The sequence below is a fragment of the Dysidea avara genome, chromosome 12 (assembly GCF_963678975.1).
Source record: "Dysidea avara chromosome 12, odDysAvar1.4, whole genome shotgun sequence".
Taxonomy (NCBI): Eukaryota; Metazoa; Porifera; class Demospongiae; order Dictyoceratida; family Dysideidae; genus Dysidea; species Dysidea avara.
Genome location: NC_089283.1, coordinates 15,576,838 through 15,598,427, shown reverse-complemented (window position 1 = coordinate 15,598,427; position 21,590 = coordinate 15,576,838). Strand labels below are relative to the sequence as shown.

Here is a 21,590-nt window from a genome sequence, read left to right as displayed (position 1 = left end):
AGTGCCACCAGGCATAAATATCCATTTTTAAGTGGAAGCTATAGTGTGCTAACAAATTAAAGGTAAACAATAGATTATATGTAGCAACAATAGAATAAAATATTTAGTGAAATAATATATATATATGCCTGAAAAAATTGGCTCAATTTACCAATGGATGCAAATTATTTAATATGGCTGCTATGTTGTAACCAATCAGAATGTAGTATATGGATAATTATATCAAAATCTTATGTTTATATTTAGCTACAATGCTACCTCTACTGGCTTAGCATTTATATCACTATGCATTCCAGTTATACGCATTGAAAAATCGTGAATATTAAATGCTGGCACAATTCTACAGCCTAAAAGAAATCAATGTCTTTTGTCCTAAATAATGCTTTGAAGATCAAACTTCAAATTTCAGTTTCTGAGTAAGACAAGGAGCATACTGCTCTTGTTTTATGTTGAAGGGATAATTGGGCACCTTTAAACCCAAACACATTTTTACAAAGTTCACATATACAAGTATAGAGAAACCCCTAGTAGAGTTTTGGGTAATATCGCTCTATATAGCTTTTAATTATTGCACTAATCTTTGACTATCTTCAGGAGTATTTGTAAACACATAAATATTATGTGTGGGTATTGTTCTAATTGTAGGGAAGTGTAGGCAGACCATTTATAGGCAAAACAGACTACTGTATATAATATTATTAATCAATAACTGAAAGTACACAATAACAACTAACTCTTACAACTACAGTACACAATATTAATGTTACAGGTATGCATAAATTACATTATATTGCATCATGTCACCAGAGTTGGGGTAGTTACCTCAGAAAAGTAACTAGTTACTAGTTACACGTTACTTTTATTCCATGTAACTTAGTTACAGTTACAGTTACTTTTCAAAAGGTAACTAAGTACTCTAGTTACTAGTTACTTTCATAGTACAAATTATGACTTGTTTTTTGCTTTTGTAACATGAATTTTGCTCAGATATGCATCATTAAGGGATGCAATACATATGTGCACTTAAAATAACAATTCTGTTGCTTCAGTTTTAATTATTGCTACGTCTGTTACTCAAGCTGAATCATAGAGAACAGTACACAGAATCTGTCTACTTAATGTGGCTGTAGCATATATGGCACAAAAATTGAAGTGCTCTTGTTTTTAAAGCATAATTAGTTATAGTTACAATGCAACTATTGTATTTAGTTACTATTGTAACTTAGTTACTTTTCAGACAATTACTCCTAGTTACAAGTTACTAGTTACAAAGCAAGTAACTAGTTATATTACTAGTTACTTTAAAAGTAATCCGTTACGTAACTTAGTTACAAAAGTAACTAGTTACCCCCAACTCTGCATGTCACATCATTACATTACATCATTAACTCTATTATAGATATGAAGGAGGAGTAGCATTTGTAATAATGGCCTAGTTTTTGAATTTTCATTGTATTAACAATGGATCATGAATCCAATAAGAAGCAATATATGTGTAGCAATTGCAGCCACAATGTACTGTGTGGAAGAAGAAACAAAAATTAAAATTTACCATATGTTGTCAGTGTGTGCAGTTGCTATGCAACAGCTAGATAATTTGTGACCGGATTTGCAAAAAGGTACCTTTTTCACAGACAAAATTTGACCCATGTATATTTTGAACTTCGTGGTTTCGTAAATTTTTGAACATATACCTTATAATTGCCTGTATGCAATTATCCATGAGTGTACAGTAGCTACTAGTATCTATCTGCATTTTGATACTAAGAGCAAGTTTATCAGTGTAAGGAGTCCAGTGTACGCCATTTTGTTTGCTGGTATGTAAAATGTGTGGAAAAGGTACCTTTTCACAAATCTGGTCATTTTAACTCAACTATTCTAAAGAACATATACAGTATACCAGCTTGTGTACTTTCAAATCAATTACACTGTGGATAAATGAAGTCATTTATTATAAAAATGCAAGATGGAAATCCTTGACAAATAAGGCGGACGAGGCAATAAATCAATATGTACAAAAGTCAGAAGACATCAAGAAAATAATCCACAGGTGCTTACATAAACCATGGGTGATGGCTCTATTGCATGTATTTTGTGGAACTGTCAGATGCTTTGATGAAATGAAATGTTAAACAGACAACGAGATACATTGTTATAGCTAGATATACACCAATGACTACGTATAAATCAAGACATATTATATTTAATCCCCTTCCTTTGATTTATACTTTTCAGACTTATACTGTATGCAGCTAGGTGTTATCATGTTTTCGTAAAGCTTCCAACCCAGATGATTGACCTTTATTAGTTTTGACAATGTAGAATTTCATCAGATCCTACCAGATCAGCAGAACTTAACGCAACTCAAGACTGGATCTGCCAAAATTGTGATGATTTCATGATTGTTTTTATCATATATTGTCCTAAATCAAGATGTCATGTCAGTTTCATCACTTATACATAGTCATGCGAGATATCATGTTATTCTTTTATTTTAAGGAATGCTTTATTTTAAATAGGTTAGCATCATGCGGTAAAGTAAATTATAATATCTTAATCGCAGTAATCAGATCAACTTACCCTGCCATTCACTAGAATTGACACATATAAATTCAGCTTCTTTCCTTCCACTGCTATATAGAACAACTTGCAACCTGAGACTTTTGAAGCTTCATCTATCACCGTGTTTAACAACCTTCTTATAAATGAACTGTAAAATTGTGCTGTAGCTATATATTTAGTTAGCTGTAGCTATATATTTTGATTTGAATATTGCATTTATCCTCGCTGTGCGAGGTCTTGCAATTATATAATAATAATAAAATATATGATTGCTCTATTAGAGTATCTCGATCTTCACTGAACAGAAAGACTAGCTCCTCCCCCCTCCCTCTTCCCCGAACAGCAGAGTGCCATCAGGCGTAGTCAATGGGTACGGCAGTGCAAAAACCTTCTGCTTGATATTATACGCATACCAGGTTAGCTACGTATACTCAGATGGTACGATTTTCCGTACCATACGCGTATGGTTGTACCGTACGCGTATACGCATATGGTATGTACCATACGCGTATGGTACAAAATACGCATATGGTATAGAACAACACCACTCCCATAATGTTATAACTTTTGATTAATGCGTGCTTACTCTGCATTCTTGCATATATGTGCATAGACGATTTTGGTATATTAACTGCAGCCAACATTGTACTTAAAATGTAGCTTTTTGTCTATGCCATTGTTTCATTTAAGTGGGTCCCATCTTCCTGGGTTAGGGTATCATGCAGGCCAGCTGTTAGGGACCCGCCGATTATGCTGGCATAATTATGAGCATAATAGGTGTCTGAAAGCATTGAGCATAATGCTAGCATAATAGGTAGAATATTTGTGTAATAGTATGAATTCTAGCTTATTAAAATAGTTATCACAGAAAGATCGATATATTCTAATAGAACAATCACACAGCTGAATGTTCTATTAGAGTATATCGATCTTTTCTGTGATATGCATTTTGACAAGCAAGTTAGTGCTTCAGCCACTTATCATTTATCCATAAACTGGAAATTAGGCCCCTATTTGGTGATTATTAGTTTCTCATCCACCGCCCGCATCCTTCTTAAGCTACCGCATGGTAAGCCATTATTTACTCTGTGCATGCTCAGAAGAACACATGATACCAAACTGTTATAATTTTTTGTTGATGAATGCTACAATGCGCTATATATCTCCAGGAGAACTTTTGTTTTCCTTAGCAAATTGCTGCAGTGCCAGTTGCAACCGTGCTCTATCGACTTCATCAAAGCAGGCTTTCAGTTGACTGTCGAAAAACAGTTGGCGATCACGAAAAGTAGAATCAGCTGGTGAAGGAAATGTTTGTAGTAAGAAAGAAAGACAATTTGGACAAGGTCTGTACATCAGTGTGTTAATATTATAAAATAATGGCATAATGGTAATACCCTCCCGCCCGCATCATAATAATTAGAAAGGTTGGATGAGAAACTAATAATCACTGAATAGGGGCCTTATTAGCAGAGCATGAGAACTGAGGCATAAATAATTGAGCATAATTTGAGCATAATAGGTAAGTATTGAGCATAAATTTGAGCATAATAGGTAAATTTTTGAGCAGTGCAGCATAGCATAATAGGTAAAATTGTGAGCATAATCGGCGGGTCCCTACCAGCTGTGCTGAACCATCTGGTCCAAATATCTTATAATGCATTAGTGCAACCACCAATAACCTTATAGTTGCCTCCTAGTGCTAAATTATCCCCAAAAGATTGCTATCTAACATCTTTATCCTTAATTAAAAATGCTCTATTTTAGACTTAAATATCATAAGTAATAAGAGGTGTGTCCACCTCAAAATAGGAGCCACTTATCATTGGTTCCATAGTTGGCCCTATTAATGAGGTTTTAACATGCTTCTTTTCATAATAAACAACAGAGAGAATGTACAATCACAGTCCTTTTCTCACCAAAGCTTGTGTAGTGTTGTGTAGTTGTAACATTAAAACTATATAAATATTATTGTTTGTTCTTAGATTTATAGTCTATAAAGCATATTTAGTATCTAATACTGAACGTGCTAGTGTGGAATCTTAAAGTATGAGGACACTCACATAATCCACATAGGCCACAAGATGTAGGGAACTAGGACACTTTCGGATGCTCTCCAAGTTGTACTGGAATAATTCACTATTGTGCGGTGATTAAAATGGGCTTTCGGCTCCTACGGATTTAACATAAATATTTTCAAAGTAAATCATAATATTGTTTCTTCTCAAGTATATCCTAGCTAGTCAAACTGGAATTGTGAGAATGCCATGGTAATCTTAGTACTTAAATTGTTGAATAAATACAATGTTACTTGGCGAAATTTGTTGTTTCCAGTACATAGCTTCCAGGTATTGATTTTGATGTATTACAGATCTCTGATCTGGCCAAATTATATGTCAAGCTATAGCTATCCAGCATAGAATGTACCAGTTTCTCATTATCACTGTTTCTTGCAAGCAAGTTGATGTTCTTCTCCAAACTGGGTATAGTTGAGAAGTCAGTTGAGGCTCACACTGGAGCTGTACTGGCAGCAAGATGGTGTGGAGACTATATTGCTCTAGTATCTGGTGTGTGCACGTGTATTTGTGTATTCCATGTGATATGTATATATTCTTTGTGACATTCTTTTGGTTTGTGTCATTTGTGTAAAGTTCCAGTCAAGTGGTTACTGGTTATACCCATCAGAAGTGAAAACCAATACTTTTAGTTGCATTTTGTGAGACCAGTTGGTTTTTATAATTGTGCAGGTATGTTACATGTTTGTATGGTTTATAGTACATACTGCAGACTCATATTGAGACTAGTTGAACTATCATACAGCACAGTACTAGTATGCATAGTAGGGTTCCCCCTCTCCCCAAAATGAAGGTTGCCTGCCAAAATGATGCCACTATACAATAAATATATCATATGCAACACAAAGCACCTTTACAGTAGTGCATCTAATGTCAAATCCAGTGTTAACCACAAGAAAGCACAGAAGACTGAACATTTTTTTTTGCAAACCAAAACCTTTATTTTGGTCTGCTTTGCTGCCTGACTGCCAGCTTGATCACAATAACAAGGCTAGAGGCCAGCACATAGCCACCGTTTAACACCACACTAAATTCAAGTGTGATATGTGGTTTTCTGTTAGTGTCTGCATTCTGTGCTTAGCCTTTCATTTTATCTCCAATTACATGGTCATCTTCTTCGTGCAAGGAAACCTACTGAAGAATTAATTTTCTGTAGCGACACTTACCTTAGAAGAGCATTAGATGCCACAAAATTATTTGAAGCACTAATGCTACTGAAAACAAAGCATAACAATCATACCCTTAGGTGATCAGAACACGGTGGCCACACCCTTAAATGATTGGAGCATAGCAACCAGACCCTCAATAGTTTAGCTTTAATCAACTCAGTTTTACTGTTGATAATACAACATGGCAACTATGCCCCTTAATATATACTTGTTTGATAAATATACAGTAAACTCTTAGCCTCATTTCGTTCATCTGAATCGGAAAGACTGTTGTATTAGAGTATATTGAGTACAGGTGTATGTTCTATTAGAGCTTGCAACAGAGCTCTGAGTAGAATATAACGGTCAGTCATCAGCCATTTTCTGACCAAGTGATGCTGTTGACCAATCGCCGAGCAAAGGTTTCATAACTGTAATTGTTGTTTATTAGCATTTATAACATGTACATACTATGATGGCTATTATTATCATCATCGCATCGTTGCTTTCATTATCAATGCCATTCAATTGTTGTGTGAGGTCTTCATCTCTGTTGGACTGACTCAATACACATGCATAAGCTATCTCATGTTTATCTCAATTATTGATTCTCTATTACAATTTGCGTGGTGAAGAAGTGAGCACTACACAAGCAACGCTTCCCATAAGTAGAAGAGAAAGCAATGCACAGTACACTATGTTTATGAAAACAGAAGTTTTCTTGCGATAAGTTGCACAAAGCCATATAATTATGTGTTGGCAGATTGTTCCAGATTGTAATGGTTTTTGTTGTAATCTCATAGCTGCTCCCCAGGGCTTAACACTATGATTGTACAACATAGAAAATTAAGCATTAGCCGGACTTGCATGTCTTGGCAGGACATGTGTTAAAATATTTGTGAGTGAGTTGTTTATAGAGGTCACACCACCATGGTTAACCAAGCTTAGCCAAGTCTGTCTTCAGTAGTTCCCTATCTTATCCAAATAGCTACACTGGTTATTGTATTGGTTCAAAATGATTTATCTCTTGCACACAGTACACATATTACTGACTGGGGCATAAACAAATGTTAACTTTTAACATTTGATCATTTTCATAAATTTTTAGATCATTTTCATAATTTTTTGTTAATGAATGTTCATATGTTGTTACACCCACTCAATTAGTCAAATCAATGACAAAAATGATGATAATTTTATTTCGCATTATGAGCATGCACTAAGCTGCACAAAGGTAGATTACATATATTTGTGAAAATTGTAACCACAAAATTAATAACCAATTTAAAAATAAACATGTTAAAAGCACAGTAAAAACATACTTTTAATAACCATAAAAATAGAGCATGGGTGGGATAACGAAAAGCTTAACAAACATTCTAATGGATGTTTGACATATGTTCGGGCTATTACTGACAATGTAATTAAATCTATGTAAAAGATATGTGAATTGGATTCAGTGGTAAGTAGCTGTACTGGTCTCAGATTCTTTTTAAAAATTCTTGGGGGTGGGATGGGAGGCATGCCCCTAGAAGACTTGTGCTTTGCACACCATTAATGTATAACTCTGTCTTGTGGCCATGCAATTTCACAAACTGCCAATCAAATTTACTTTTGATTGGCCATCCTGTCCTAGCAATAAATTTCTGTTGTACACTGTATAAATGTATGGGCTTCAGTTATCTGAACAATTCACTTATCTGAACACTTTACCATTGCCTGAGACACATTGTGGCTGGTATAACTAGGATCCAGTATATTCTAATAAAGCAGTCATAGCCATTCATTCTAATAGAACAGCCAGACATGTATATCATAGCTATGCTATAGTTTGCAAACTAAAATTATTGCATTGAACAGATGGTGGTAACATGTCAATGAAGGGATTTCCCACATACCTATGTTGTAATAGCTCCACACGATTTGTCATATATCTTTTTCACTACTTTTTATGGAATGCGATTTCAATTTTAAATTAGCACTACACATGCATACACTGGAAATGTGTATGCTTATTATTTAAGTGATGTTGCATATACGTACGTGTATACTAAATTGCATTCTTTCATCTTATTTTAATGACTTGCCCAGAAAAGCATCATCTAAACCAGTGAACAGCTTGACATATATGAAATAAATTTTATTGGACCATAAATAAAATTTTGTGCATAGGCCTCATAAACTTAATTATCAGTTTCTCATCTCCGCCTGCATCGCCATTTTTTGTACTTCATCAAGGATTTTTGGACCACTGGTGACTAATGGAGGTCAATTAGCACCTTTTATAGTTGGTACCTTGGTAGAGCAGTCTAATTACATGCATTTTGAGTCATCTTAGCTAACTAATTCTGCTATCTATTCAGTAGAAATAAAATAAAAATCTGCCCTCCCACACAGCTATTTTGAGTACAGGAGGATGAGAAACTAACAATTAAGTTTATGTGGCCATATACGTATATTTTTAGCAGGTGCGGTCAGGCAACTTCCAAAAAGTTGCTAAGAACTTTAAAATTGACTGATTGACTAACTGATGCCTGCAGACAAGCAAACTTCTCTTACCTATAACAGCTAATTAGGCTTATGCGCTTGAGTTTTTCACTGTTGACTTCTTCGCTTTTCGCTGATAGCAGAATATGTCAATTTGCAGGTTGAAAACCATCTGTAATTTCTGCATCATGTCTCCAACAGCCAGAGTATGCAAATTTGTTGCAGGAAATGTATATAGCTTAGTATTGCTCTCTATAATTGTTCTCTTTAAAAGCTAATTTAAAACAGCTCTATCCATTTCTGATTAGTAATTAGTAGTGGTGCACATTTCTTCATACACCACACACATCTGGCGCTATTGTTCAGTGTTATAGAAGTTAAATTATATTCTGAAAGAAATTAACAAGCAGGTGCATGTATAAAAATTAGGAATCTTACATGCCATTCGGGATCAATACTATAAATAGGGACCCGCCGATTATGCTCATTATTTTACCTATTATGTATGCTATGCTACACTGCTAAAAAATTACCTATTATGCTTAAATTAATGCTCAATACTTACATTATGCTCAATATTTTTACCTCAGTTCCCATGTTTTTCTAATAACTCTGCACTTTAAGGGAATACAGTAAGTGGTTGAAGCACAGATTGTAAACCCTTGCTTGTCAAAATGCATGTCACAGAAAAGATCGATATTCTCTAATAGAACAGTCAACTACCTTATAATTTAAAAGTTACTGACTGTTCTATTAGAGTACATCGATCTTTTGTGGGATATGTATTTCGAAGAATTTATACTATTGCACAAGTTTTCTGCCTATTATGCTAGCATTATGCTCAATGCTTTCAGGCACCTATTATGCTTATTATTATGCCAGCATAATCAGCGGGTCCCATCACCTGAAGTGCCAAATTTAATTCCTACTGTAGTAGCCATGGGCTTCTTGGGCTAAAGTAGCAAATACATTAAATTTGCAATTCAAGTAATGATCCTTCTTGTTTTATGCACTATATTTATTGTACTGATCCCTACTATACTGTAGTTTGTAAAATTTTTCCTTACACTTATACTATATGAGGCAAAATTTGTTGGGAAAAGTTCAGGCTGAAAACTTGTTCAGTTTTTTTAGATTAACTTATATATATAATTATTATTATTTTAATAATCTTATTGGGTGCCTGTTACGTACATATAGCACATACAGTGCAAATGCTTGGCATTCACCAAAATGTGATCTGCCAAATTTTATCTTTTATCTGGCATAGTCGAATGGCCAAATTTTCTTTCCAACACTTTGTCTTCTTACCAACCCAATGAGCTTTATCCGAAATTATGTCACAGACATAAAAATGTGGGGACTCTTGTAAAATTTGTATGGGCTACTATGGGGAGAAAATTTTTGAATGGCAATATCTCAGCTGAGATGGAAGATATCAAGCTCTAACCAGCAGGTATGGTTATACGTAAATTAGCTGAAAGAATAGGAATCTAGTGTTGTTTTAAAAATCAACTGAAAACTGCTTTTATGTACTTATCGTAATTTCTTATAGCCATACCTGCTAGTTAGAGTTCATATCTTCCTCTGAGTCTCAGTGCCAATTTTTATGGCTGTGGTGTAATTTCAGATAAGGCTCATTATTGTGTAAATAATGGTTAACAAAAGATCACATGATATGATAATGACAATGTTGGTGTATCCTTGAAATAACAAGCAAGAGGTGTTTTTTACTCTAAATATATTTATACACCACCTACACACTTATATTTATGTACATACTTTGTCCATTCATATTTTTACAGTTGGAGAAGATGGTCAAGGTAAAGTGTGGTATTATTATATGTAATTTTTTTTGTTTGTTTGTTTGTTTTGTTTGTTTGTGTTTTGCTCTGTGTGTTGTATATGTACTTAGTTGGGAAGAACAGCTTATACTGATTACCTAGAGGATAATAAAAAAAAATCACATGCTATTGCCAAATCGACACTTTTCACTGTCAGCAAAATAATATGAATGGGACACAAAGGAGGACACTGGTAAGTCCATGAAGAATGTATTGTACGTACTGCGGTATGCCAAAAGGCACCTGTCGTGCCGAAGCGATGCCAAACAGTGAAAAAATCAAGCCCATAGGTTTAGCCATTATCAAGTTACGCTTGTCTGAAGGCATCAGTCAATTGCTTACTTACTCAGTCTGTAGAAAATTCCGTTTAATAAATTATTTAAAAATTCTGTAGCAACTTGTTGAAAGTGTTTTGGGTTGATCTGAAAGCTTGTTTGGGCTTAGTTTTATAGAGCATATTTTTAGTATAATACAGACCCCATTCACTTTTGAATAGTACACGACAACCACTCTACAGTAAATCTTACCACTCTAGAGCATCAGCTGTAAAACACATGTTACATTGGTCAGGGGACTTTTGTATAAATGTCTAGGCTAAAGTACTTCGAATATAAAAATTCAGCCAGAACGCTTGAAGCAGCTAGTAATATGAAGCGAATATATCTGTCAGGAAAAACAATCAATAACCAGACAGAGTGATCAATAATCCGGACAGTGGCCCTGAACTCAGTAACTACAGCTCCGATTCCGCCAAACTCTAAGGCATGTAACATCAGTCAATTTTTTTAGGGAAGACTGCATCAGTAGAAAACTACTGCTATTCAGCAGTGCCCATACATAACATACAATGTAATTACATACACATTAACATACATGCATATGCAAGTAAAAATTAGTTAAAATGAGGTTTATATAAGTGTTTAAGTTGTCCAAGAGTAGCTGCAGTGTAAATTGAGGTATTCAGTGAGTTCCAAATCTGCATCCCTTTATAGTAAAAACTATTCTTTCCATATGAAGTCCTGACTCTTGGCACAAAAAGGTGATGAATGTTTCTTTCAACATGGGAGGTAACGGTTGTAGTGTACTTAAATGTTTCTCTTAAGTAAGCTGGTGAGAACTGATGAAGAGTTCTATGAACAATGATGTCAGTATGGAATCTTCTACGTTCATCCAAAATATGGCACAAAAATTTGTGTAGCTAGAATCAATGTACAAAACTTAGAATGAATACGTTCAAACTTTTTAAAGTTATGTACTATGGTCGTGTGTTGATAAAAATTTGGAGTCTCAACTATGTTTGGTTTGGAAGATACGGCTCATTGAAGTCGGTGTGTTTTGTTGACTACTATTTCCGGACATTGCTATTCTTTGGTTTTGGGAAGCCAACGTATTTACAAGATCTCCACAGCCACTCAAATGATGGAAACAGTTGCTGTGAACATTGTGTTACTGCTGTTTGATCCAGGTATAGTCCGTTTTGTCTGCAGCAACTCCTTACATGCCATTAACTAATGTTTTTGAGCAGATGGATCTAGTATACAGTGCATTAACATGCCATGTAGTCCAAATCTCTGCATGTATGATGGCTTTGAGACATTTTTTATAGTTTAATGATGTAAAGGGTACAATATGAAAGAACTGTCTTCAATTAGTAGGGGTGCTAGCTGGTTTATCCCACCATTTAAGGCATTGTAGTCAAAGTGCTCAACCTTTATAGAGTGATATATACATCAAATATAACTGGACAATCTTTTCCCAGACACCTGTATAGCTGTCATATGGCTGAACCAATCAGTCTGATATTTGGACCATATAAGGTCTTGGCTAAAGTACTTCGAATGCAGAATATCAGCCAAAACACATTTGAAGCAGCTAGGAATATGAAGCACATACGTATAGAAAAACAACCAATAACTGGACAAAACAATCAATAATCTAGATAGTGGCCCTGAAGTCTGTAACAAAAACTCTGATTTCCCTGAAACTCTAGGGCATGTAATATCAGTCTATGGTCGTATGTTGACGAAAGCTTGGAGTCTCAACTATGAGAATGAGATACAGCACGGCAATATTAATGTGTTTCATATATATACTATTTCCGGACACTGCATGCTATTCTTTGGATTAATGCATTTTCATGATCTCCATAGCCACCTAATCGATGTATGAACATTGCAATGTCACTGAAATGCTGCATGGGATATACTAGCACCCCTGCTTATTATTGAAGAAAATTCAAATCTGTGTATATAGTGCATTTGTCTTTCAAGCAGATTGTCCTACAGTGTGCATTAACATGTGTGTTTATTAAATTTCTGCACTGTGTGTTGCCGTATTGTTTAATGCATCTTGTTCCTGCCTAACATAAGACTACAGAGCAAATGTACATGTACATGTATTTATCCACAGCAAACAACCATTAGTACTTGAACCAATTACTAACAGCAGCTCTAAAATCCTTAATGAAGTAGACTAATAAACGTCTACTGACTTATAACTACAGTCAGCATGTAAACGAAAGGCTCTATAGTTTCAGATGGCAGATGTACACCTACTGCTAATCAGGAAATCATATTTCAATTTGACACAGTAGCAGGATCTTACAGCAACTTATAGTTGACGCAAATACCTAACATGGGCATGTGCAGTGCTGTTACATTTTTGATTAACTTTGCACCTACTGCTTATCTGCCTTTTAAGTAAGGGTATTTACTTTTAAGCAGTACTTCAAATCATTCCTAAATGAAGATGCCACTAAACTCTCCAACAAAATATTTAAATTAAAAAGCTTGTCTATAATTTACTACCTGATACGAAGTTCTTAACTCACTTTGTGAGAAAATCACCCATAACGTCACACATGAAATAATTAGAATTTTAATGTTTAGGTGATGCTGTTTAGTGCAGGGTCCAGTTTTAAAAATATTTCAATTGTAATTCAAGGAATTGAGAATTGATATCATTAACAAGTGGATTTGTGCCAAGAAGCTTATTACTTAATCATTGAATATTTTGTGTCGATTTTCTAAAATTCAGTGACAAATTTCTTTGTTAAGTTATAAAGCACTGTCACTTAGCCACCGTTTTGTAAGATAGGAAAAGGATAAATCTACTTTTCTCTTAGCTAAATACTTGGGTACTATGTACTCATGCATACATGCAATTGCATTGAATACACATTAAAATGATTATGACTCTTTCATCAAATCCTCAAATTCATCACTTATCTAATTTTGTTTTCACTGTACTTAGTTACATAGTTCAAAGTAAAACTGTAGTATCTATTTCAAAGTATATAGAGGTTTGTATGAAATAGTGTTTTATTGTAAGTTACAGATGTTTTCCACATCTGAAGCGTCTGTTCATTAATGCCACAGCAATATATGTGATACTGGAGTGAGCAAACATCACAAGCAAGCCATACTTCTTGTCGCACTTTCAATGTTTAGAAGGTGGAACCACTAAACCCAAAGTTGCAAGTCCAGCTACTTACAACAAGAACAGGTATATACATATATACTGTGATGGATATCCTAGTATACATGCTATTATAACCAAAGAAGTATACATGTTATGATGATGATCTTGATGAAGATGATCTTAATTTAGCTCTCATAATTTTATTTTGGTACATAGACATCTGTACAGCTGAACCCTGTGTTATTGATAGACTGATGAAGTCGGAACTTCTACAATAGCTTAAATACATACAGTGCTCCCGTTATTCAAACCTCAATTATCTGAACACTTGGATAAACGACTACTCTATTAGAGTATTTTGTCCAATATGGATGTTCTAATATGGATGTTGACTGACTGACTGACTGACTGATGTCTTCAGACAAGCATAACTCAATAATGGCTAAGGCTACTGACTTGATGTTTTCACTATTCAAGGTTGTACGTGCATTGCATTCTTCATTGACTTACCAGTGTCCTCCTTTGCATCCCATTCATCTTGCTGACAGTGCAAGGTGTTGATCCGGAGGTAGACGAAGTGCGAGATAGTTTCCCTTCGCAATGAAAATCATCCATATTTCCATAGTAGCTATTTTAATTGCAGAGGCACTTTTCAAACAGATCTTGATTCATAATGCTGTGTCACAGGCTGACAATGCAGCATAATATATACTTCACTTTTCAGACAACAATTTATAGCTGGACCATTCCTTCTTTTGATGCGATATGCAATATAGAAATTTTAAATTTGAGTAGGGACCACAGTAGAAAGAAAAGGTAATGAAACAAGGGTAGTTGCTTATACATGTAGCCATACTAGTGTAAATTTATCCCTACTTTAGTTGTTTCAGGGTAGCTTTAGCTATAACCATGACTAAAGTAGGGATAAATTTGCACTAGTATGGTTACATGTGTAGGCAACCTCTTGTTTCATTACTTTTTCTTTCCACTGTGGTCCCTACTCAAATTTAAAATTGCTAATTTTTCCATCTCCTTGTGTTAATTACTGTATGGATGCTGGCTACCAGCACACCTTCAAGATATGGGAGTACTAGTGTTCAGCAATCAACACATAATAGAATGGCACAGAGTTATATAGTGCAACTTATGGAGATGGATTGCTTGAATAAAATCAATTTGTGGATGATGGAGGGAACTCTGTTCTAGGCACCATGAACAAGCTCTGCACTACCAACCACCTTTTGAAAAATAGGTTAATACTACTTCTATTAAGCTGGGTAATGCAAAGGAGATGCTAGACCCTAAGGAGATTTGAATGAAGATGCAGTCAATTTATTTTTATGCTAAACAGTTAGGCACAGAGGCAAACTCGCTATTTCAGCAAAACTTGTTTAGCTCAATAATTGGAGCCAAAACACAGTTTAAAACAGCAGCACTCAAAAAAGATTGTCAACTCTCTGCTAGGTTGTTTACTGTATGGCAGTCAAGAGAATCAGCTTTTAAATTAGAAATGCTTTAAAGCCTCACAAAAGTTGTCCTGTACTTTCTCCATTGATGATCTGGCTTAAGCCTACCAAATCCTTGCATTATAGGTAATGAGTCAAGTCTGATCTGCTGTTGGTAATATCAAGACGTTTTGAAATATGAGGACAACAATCTGATGCCATTTTTGGTTCCCGATTTGTTTGCAGATGTTGAGAGGCTAGACATTGTATTGGATCTTTATTCTTCAAACAATAGGTTCATAAGGCTGGGGGAGGTTCCAGAAGATGTGTGTTAAATAACATAATTACCTAGAACTGGTCTACCTTTTGAGTAACAATAATACTAAAGAAGAGAAATATCTTTGCTACGTATATTTCTCCAAACACAAACTGTAGATGTTAACCACAAGGTAATTTATAGCTAGCTACCACTCATCTTAACAGAGATCTTTCAATGAACAAAGTTATAGCACTGAATTGATAGCAGAAATTGAAGCTTGGAACCATGAAGCAACTGATACTACACTGTTAATTCCTGCTGCTCATGCTACAAGATATGGTCCACTAAATATGGACACTGATGTTCTAGTTTAGTAATTGCCCCAGCAAACAATTTGAGTTTGACAGAGGAATGGGAGTTTAAAGATTTAGCCTTATATATTTCTACATAAATAATTATAATTGCATCAAAACATGAAAAGGTAAATGCTTTGCCTTTCTTCCATCCATTTGACACTATATCAGCATTTGCTAGTGGGAGATGGGATATTCGAAATGTTAAATTTAACATTTGGCTTACCTTTATAGTGCTCCTAATAGTGATCGTGCTCTGAATGATGAGATGCTTACAAAGATGTAATATGTGACCGGATTTGCGAAAAGGTACCTTTTCCACACATTTGACATACCAGCAAACAAAATGTCATAACTGTTGACTCCTTGCACTGATTGACTTTCTTTTTGTATCACAATGTAGCCACATAATGTAGGCACACTCATGGAAAATTACAGATACGTGCTTGCAGTGATATCAAAGTTACAAAGTTTGGAAGTTGAAAAAATGAGTCAAATTTTATGTGTGAAAAAGGTACCTTTTCGCAAATCTGGTCACATATGTTGTTTTGCTTTACTTAATAAATATTAAAACATCTGAAGCCAAACAGTGTAATGGAGCATGCCAAACCTCTTTGTCAACTGTACATGTGTAGTTATAAATATTTCACCCACAAAAAAAGCATTACCTCAACATGTAACACATGCAAGAAGGGTTGAACAGTACAGGTTGGCTCAGAAGCATTTGCATAGCCTTGGCAAGACCTTTTGAAGTTGCAACAAAACATAAGAAGCAATCCATATTCAGACAGTTTCCATCCCTATTCTATTCGGGAAGAAACATAACTTTTTGTTACCTAAATTCAATGCTTGTCCCCAGGTCCCCATATGCAGGTATGATATATCACTTCATAAACTGCATCCATTGTAGCAAACAATTTATGTAAATTAATGTACGTGTGTACTGATCTATCATTTTTGAAATGATACTGCCCTATCAATGGTATTTAATGGTTTATTTTTAGTGTATAATAATCCACTAAGTTAAATTATATTTGGGTAGTACCCATCCTGCAATGATTCAGAATGCCTTACTCTACATCTCCACCAAATTCCATGTTTTTATCACAAAGTGAACGTTCCTCTTAATTTTTGAGGCTTGCTGCACTATATCTGTAGTGCATTTACCATACATGTTTTATCACCATTAATTTTGATTGTAACATTGGCTATTTTTTTCTGAGATTTGAATTCTTGTGAGCTCCATTTACCTTTGTATGCCCATGCAGAAGAGAGTATGTGCTACTTAAATACATTCCCATATTTAGTAGAATGTCTTATGTGAGCTTCAAAATGTGAAATGCAAAACTAGAAGCTCACTGGTTTCACTAGGAAACAAATTGTATTTCATATTAGCTTAAAGTAGTGTACTTTGTTTTGTAAAGTTTAGTGTGAAATCAATGTATTTTTGTACATAAAATATTTACAATAATCATAGCAATGTTGCCACAGTGATATTAGATTATGTAATCTGCTAGTGGTTCCAAGTGGATTTGTTCATTTGAATCCATGACCTCATCATCCATAACATGTATTTCTTAGTGCTTTTACTATAATAATTATATAAGGCTCCATGGGAAGTTGGCACAACACAGGAAGTTATAGTGGAATAAATGTATGGCTGTCTGTGAGCAAGAGAACAACAGAATTTGGGTAATAGTTTCACATGTGACAGCTTAAGGCTGTGGACACAAAGTAATATAATATGTAATATTATTATAATTACTTTATTTTTTGGGTAATATGTAACTGTAACTAAATAGTTCTGTAGCAAGCAATATCATACAGTACAATAGTAACTGTGCAGTGACCAGGCACGTAAAAGATGTTGCTTTCAGCATGCAGACATGATCTGAGACATTACTATACATATTACTAGCCAAAAAATAGCTATAGATTTATTGTATATGAATGTCAAAACTGTTGTAATCAAATACTCTCTAATAATAAATACACTATATTACATACACATGTCTATGTAGCTAGTCGCATTATAAATATGGCAAAAACCTTTACAACATAATTATATAGTGACTGGATTTGCAAAAAGATACCCTTTTCACACATAAAATTTGACCCATTTTTTTTTACTTTAAAGCTTCATAACTTTAAATCAAGCTAAAGTATCAGACTGCATTTTGAAACTAAGAACAAGTTAATCAGTATAAAGAGACAAATATCATTTTGTTTGCTGATCATGTAAAATGTGTGGAAAAGGTACCTTTTTGCTAATCCAGTCATGCCCAAAAGTAGTGAAACAAGAGATGAAGCAATGGTAGCTATTACAGCATAGCTCATTATCCCCTGCATGAGAACAACTTTGCACTAGATAGGTACAATGAAATCTGCCATTGTGAGAGCCATTGTTTTCAACTTTCAATTATCAGTGTAAATGTTATGTAGGGAGAACTTGGTTGACCAATTCTATATCCACTATCCAAAGCAGTGGCAAGTATGGTCTACAGCTACTTTTGGTTGCTACTCAATAGTGGCCACCATATAGAAAACATAGCCGACAACTGCTTAAAAGAATATATAGAGTTTTTAGTAGAAAGTACGTATTAGAAGGACATCTGAAACTTGTTCTCTGGCATTCATTATAATTCTGTCCATCGTTACTAGTTATTCCATCACCACTTGTCAATGCACTATTGAATTTAAAATAATAAGACTAAGCTATGGACTCACACAAAGATTTTAATGGATTTTCAGTAAAATGATAGCTATGACTACTAGTGGTGCTATGTTCATTACAAGTACCTTGAACATTTATAATAGAGTGATCGTATTTTTCAGTCACCACTTTTTAGTTCTTGTAGCACTGCCTGTCTCTTTTATGTTTGCACTATTTGTTCACTTCAATATGCAAGCCCCAACATAAAGCCAGTAGTTTCTGTGCTTGTTCATTTTTATTGTCTTCTAACAACTGTGGAATATCCTAACTCCAGATTGGATGACCCAGGTCACAAGAGTCATGTTTATTCTTAAGACTAGTATCAAGTAAGTCTCATCCACTTTGTAACTTATATCGGATCATACATGATAACGAACTATTAATTTCATTGACAAAGCATTCTTGACAATTGATTTTGAGGACAAAATTAATCTAATCAGCTTAGTTCCAGGAGTGATAATAATTATATTATAGTGGCTTGTGAATAGTAAAGATATATATGCACAATAAAAACTGTAATGTGAGATTAGTCAAGCTGGAGCTTAAGAAAAGTTCTCTGGCAATCATGTACAATCATAGGTGGCAGAATGAGGGAGGGGGGCTCAAGACCCCTTGATGTGATGAAGCCTCCCTCAGAATGATATCTTGCTGAAATCATCCTTCTTGGAGTGGGGTTGAAAACTGTGAAAAAATTGTTATACTCTAATATAGAATACTCAGTCAAAGTGCTTCATAAAACCATGTTACTATCAGTAAAAAACTCCTCATTGGGAATCAAACCACTGTCCTCTTACTTTGAAAGTTGGTATCTTATGACTGTATCAGGTGTTACCAGTGTCTCAAGGCTACTTATATACAGTAAATGGTGTTTGATTAACCCAGCTAAAAACTTTTCCAAGAGGTTTAATGCAAATAAAAAGTTGGTACTTTGGTTGAAATGCTTCATATTATAATTAAATATGGTGAACTGTGAGACACCATGAAAGCTAGAATGATTAGACAGTCCTCCAGACCTCCTGCTGCCAGAGATTCTATACTCTGGTCATCCCCCTGGCCTCACAACAATTGCTTCCTCCACCACTGTGTGCAATCCCTTTAAAAGTAAGAAGAGGTTTGGCATAACACATTTAGCCTGTAGGAAAATTATATGGAACTGCTCCCACTTGTCAGTTGTTGATTTGTACTGACAAGCTGAAAGTGAGATATGTTTTAGTGTTTGATATACATAACTGTATACGTGCATGATAATTTTAGCCATAACATTGACTGCAACCAACCTTGTAGTTAAAATGTAGCTCATGCTCTCCAGACCTCTAAATTCTTAAGTGGCTGTCTGGATCAGTGGGCCATACACAAGCCAGTTGTGCGATCAACATTACATTTTTATAATGCACTTTAAATTGATATTGTATACTTAATTACTGTAACTGTACATGTAACTTAGCCACCTTTTTTAGAAGGAACTAAGCATTTTAAAATTTTCAAATTTTTATGATGATACATGTACTGTATATTTAACCCAATACTTTTTTGCAAATCCGGTCACATATTATAATGAACCTCAATTAGTCTATACTATTTCTGTTTGTGCATGAAATTACCAGGTTTAACATGTCTATTTACACATTATGAAGTATTTTAATCCTGGTTAAGCACTTGTGCATGTGTTACATGCATAGCATACATATAGCATACATATAATATGCAGCAGAAATGTGTAGGAACTGCTATACACTGTGTCATGAGTTCAGCTTGATGGTTTACACAGTAGAGCACTGTGTCAGAAATGCTTACTAATGTAGCCCCCTAAAATGAATATTATGGTGATAGTTGGTTTTGTATGTATGGCATGTATAATTATTGTGATAATGTGATTTCTATGAAATGAGCTTAGGTGGTTTTAAGTAAGCCAAGCATATAGCAATGTTTCCAAACAAGTATGAGATAATTGAGTATTCACTACCAGATACGGTATATGAAATTACCATGAAAATAACCATGAAAATACCCATGAAAATATCTATGGTTTATCCCATGAATTTTAACGTTTCATGGGTACTGCACCCATGAAATCTCTGCAACGCCATGAAATTACCATGATACTCTGATCAATAGACGTATTTCATGGCCCATGAAACAAACCCTGGTATAACATGAATCAACTTTCATTGTACATTTCATAGGGGAGATTTAACATTTCATGGAAAAATCATAGACATTTCATGGCATACGTCTCTGGTAGTGATTATTCTTAATATGAAAGTCAACACTTGTACTGAAGGGGAAGTGTCATATCTGTAGGGTATTTACCATGCATGTTTTATCACCATTAATTTGGTTTTTAACATTGGCTATTTTTTTCTGAAAGTTGATTTCTTGTGAGTTTCATTTACCTTTTGTATGCCCATGCAGAAGAGAGTATTTACTATACATTCCCCTATTTAGTAGAATGTCTTATGTGAGCTTCAAAATGTGAAATGCAAAACTAGAAACTCACTGGTTTTACTAGGAAACAAATTGTATTTCATATTAGCTCAAAAGTAGTATACTTTGTATTGTAAAGTTTAGTGTGAAATCAGTGTATTTTTGTGCATATACCTTTTACAATAATCATAGCAATATTTCCACAGTGACATTAGATTATGTAATCTGCTAGTGGTTCCAAGCGGATTTGTTCAATTAATGACCTCATCATCCAGTTCCCCTATAACATGTATTTCTTAGTGCTTTTACTATATAAGGCTGCATGGGAAGTTGACACAACGCAGGAAGCTACAGTGGAGTAATTGCATGGCTGCCTGTGTGGTCATGTAGGTGTTCAGTAGAGCAAATTATTGTTCTTGTGCTGAGTCATCAAGAATTACATCATATGAATGCTCAAAAATTCTGCTTTTACTCAGCCTGTTCTCATTGTGATATGAAACACAACACCAAAAGTGACAATAGGGATGTGATAGTATGTATAATATTTATTTGTGCAGTGGGATTTATAATTATAAGGTTGATTGTGTAAACCATTCTGGTAGTTTCTGATCTCATATAAAAACAATGCTTTTATTTATGGAAGCCTATAGGTTCTTTTATAAAGGTCTTTACACATTGCGCATTAATACACAACTTTGCACATATATCACATCTTTGTGCATCTTAGCACATAAAGGTCTTTGCACATTTATTACTGAGACGAGTCTTTCTGTCACATGACTTTGCTAAATCATAATTGCATATTTGTTGTGCTATTTTGTTATGTTGTACCTCATTAGAAACTGTTTGTGGTAAATTAGTGT

At 34.7% G+C, this 21,590-nt stretch overlaps 1 protein-coding gene and 1 long non-coding RNA gene across 3 annotated transcripts in view; one reads left to right on the top strand and one right to left on the bottom strand.

Moving 5' to 3' along the window:
* The window catches only part of LOC136241698 (uncharacterized), a 101,683-nt gene that overhangs the window by 74,634 nt on the left and 5,459 nt on the right, over positions 1 to 21,590 (bottom strand). The window lies entirely within an intron of this gene.
* Positions 18,473 to 21,590, top strand: part of LOC136241689 (uncharacterized) — a 152,715-nt gene continuing 149,597 nt past the window's right edge. The window contains exon 1 of the mRNA XM_066032952.1: positions 18,473 to 18,629. The gene's annotated coding sequence lies outside the window, so the exon portion shown is untranslated. The remainder of the gene's footprint in view (positions 18,630 to 21,590) is intronic.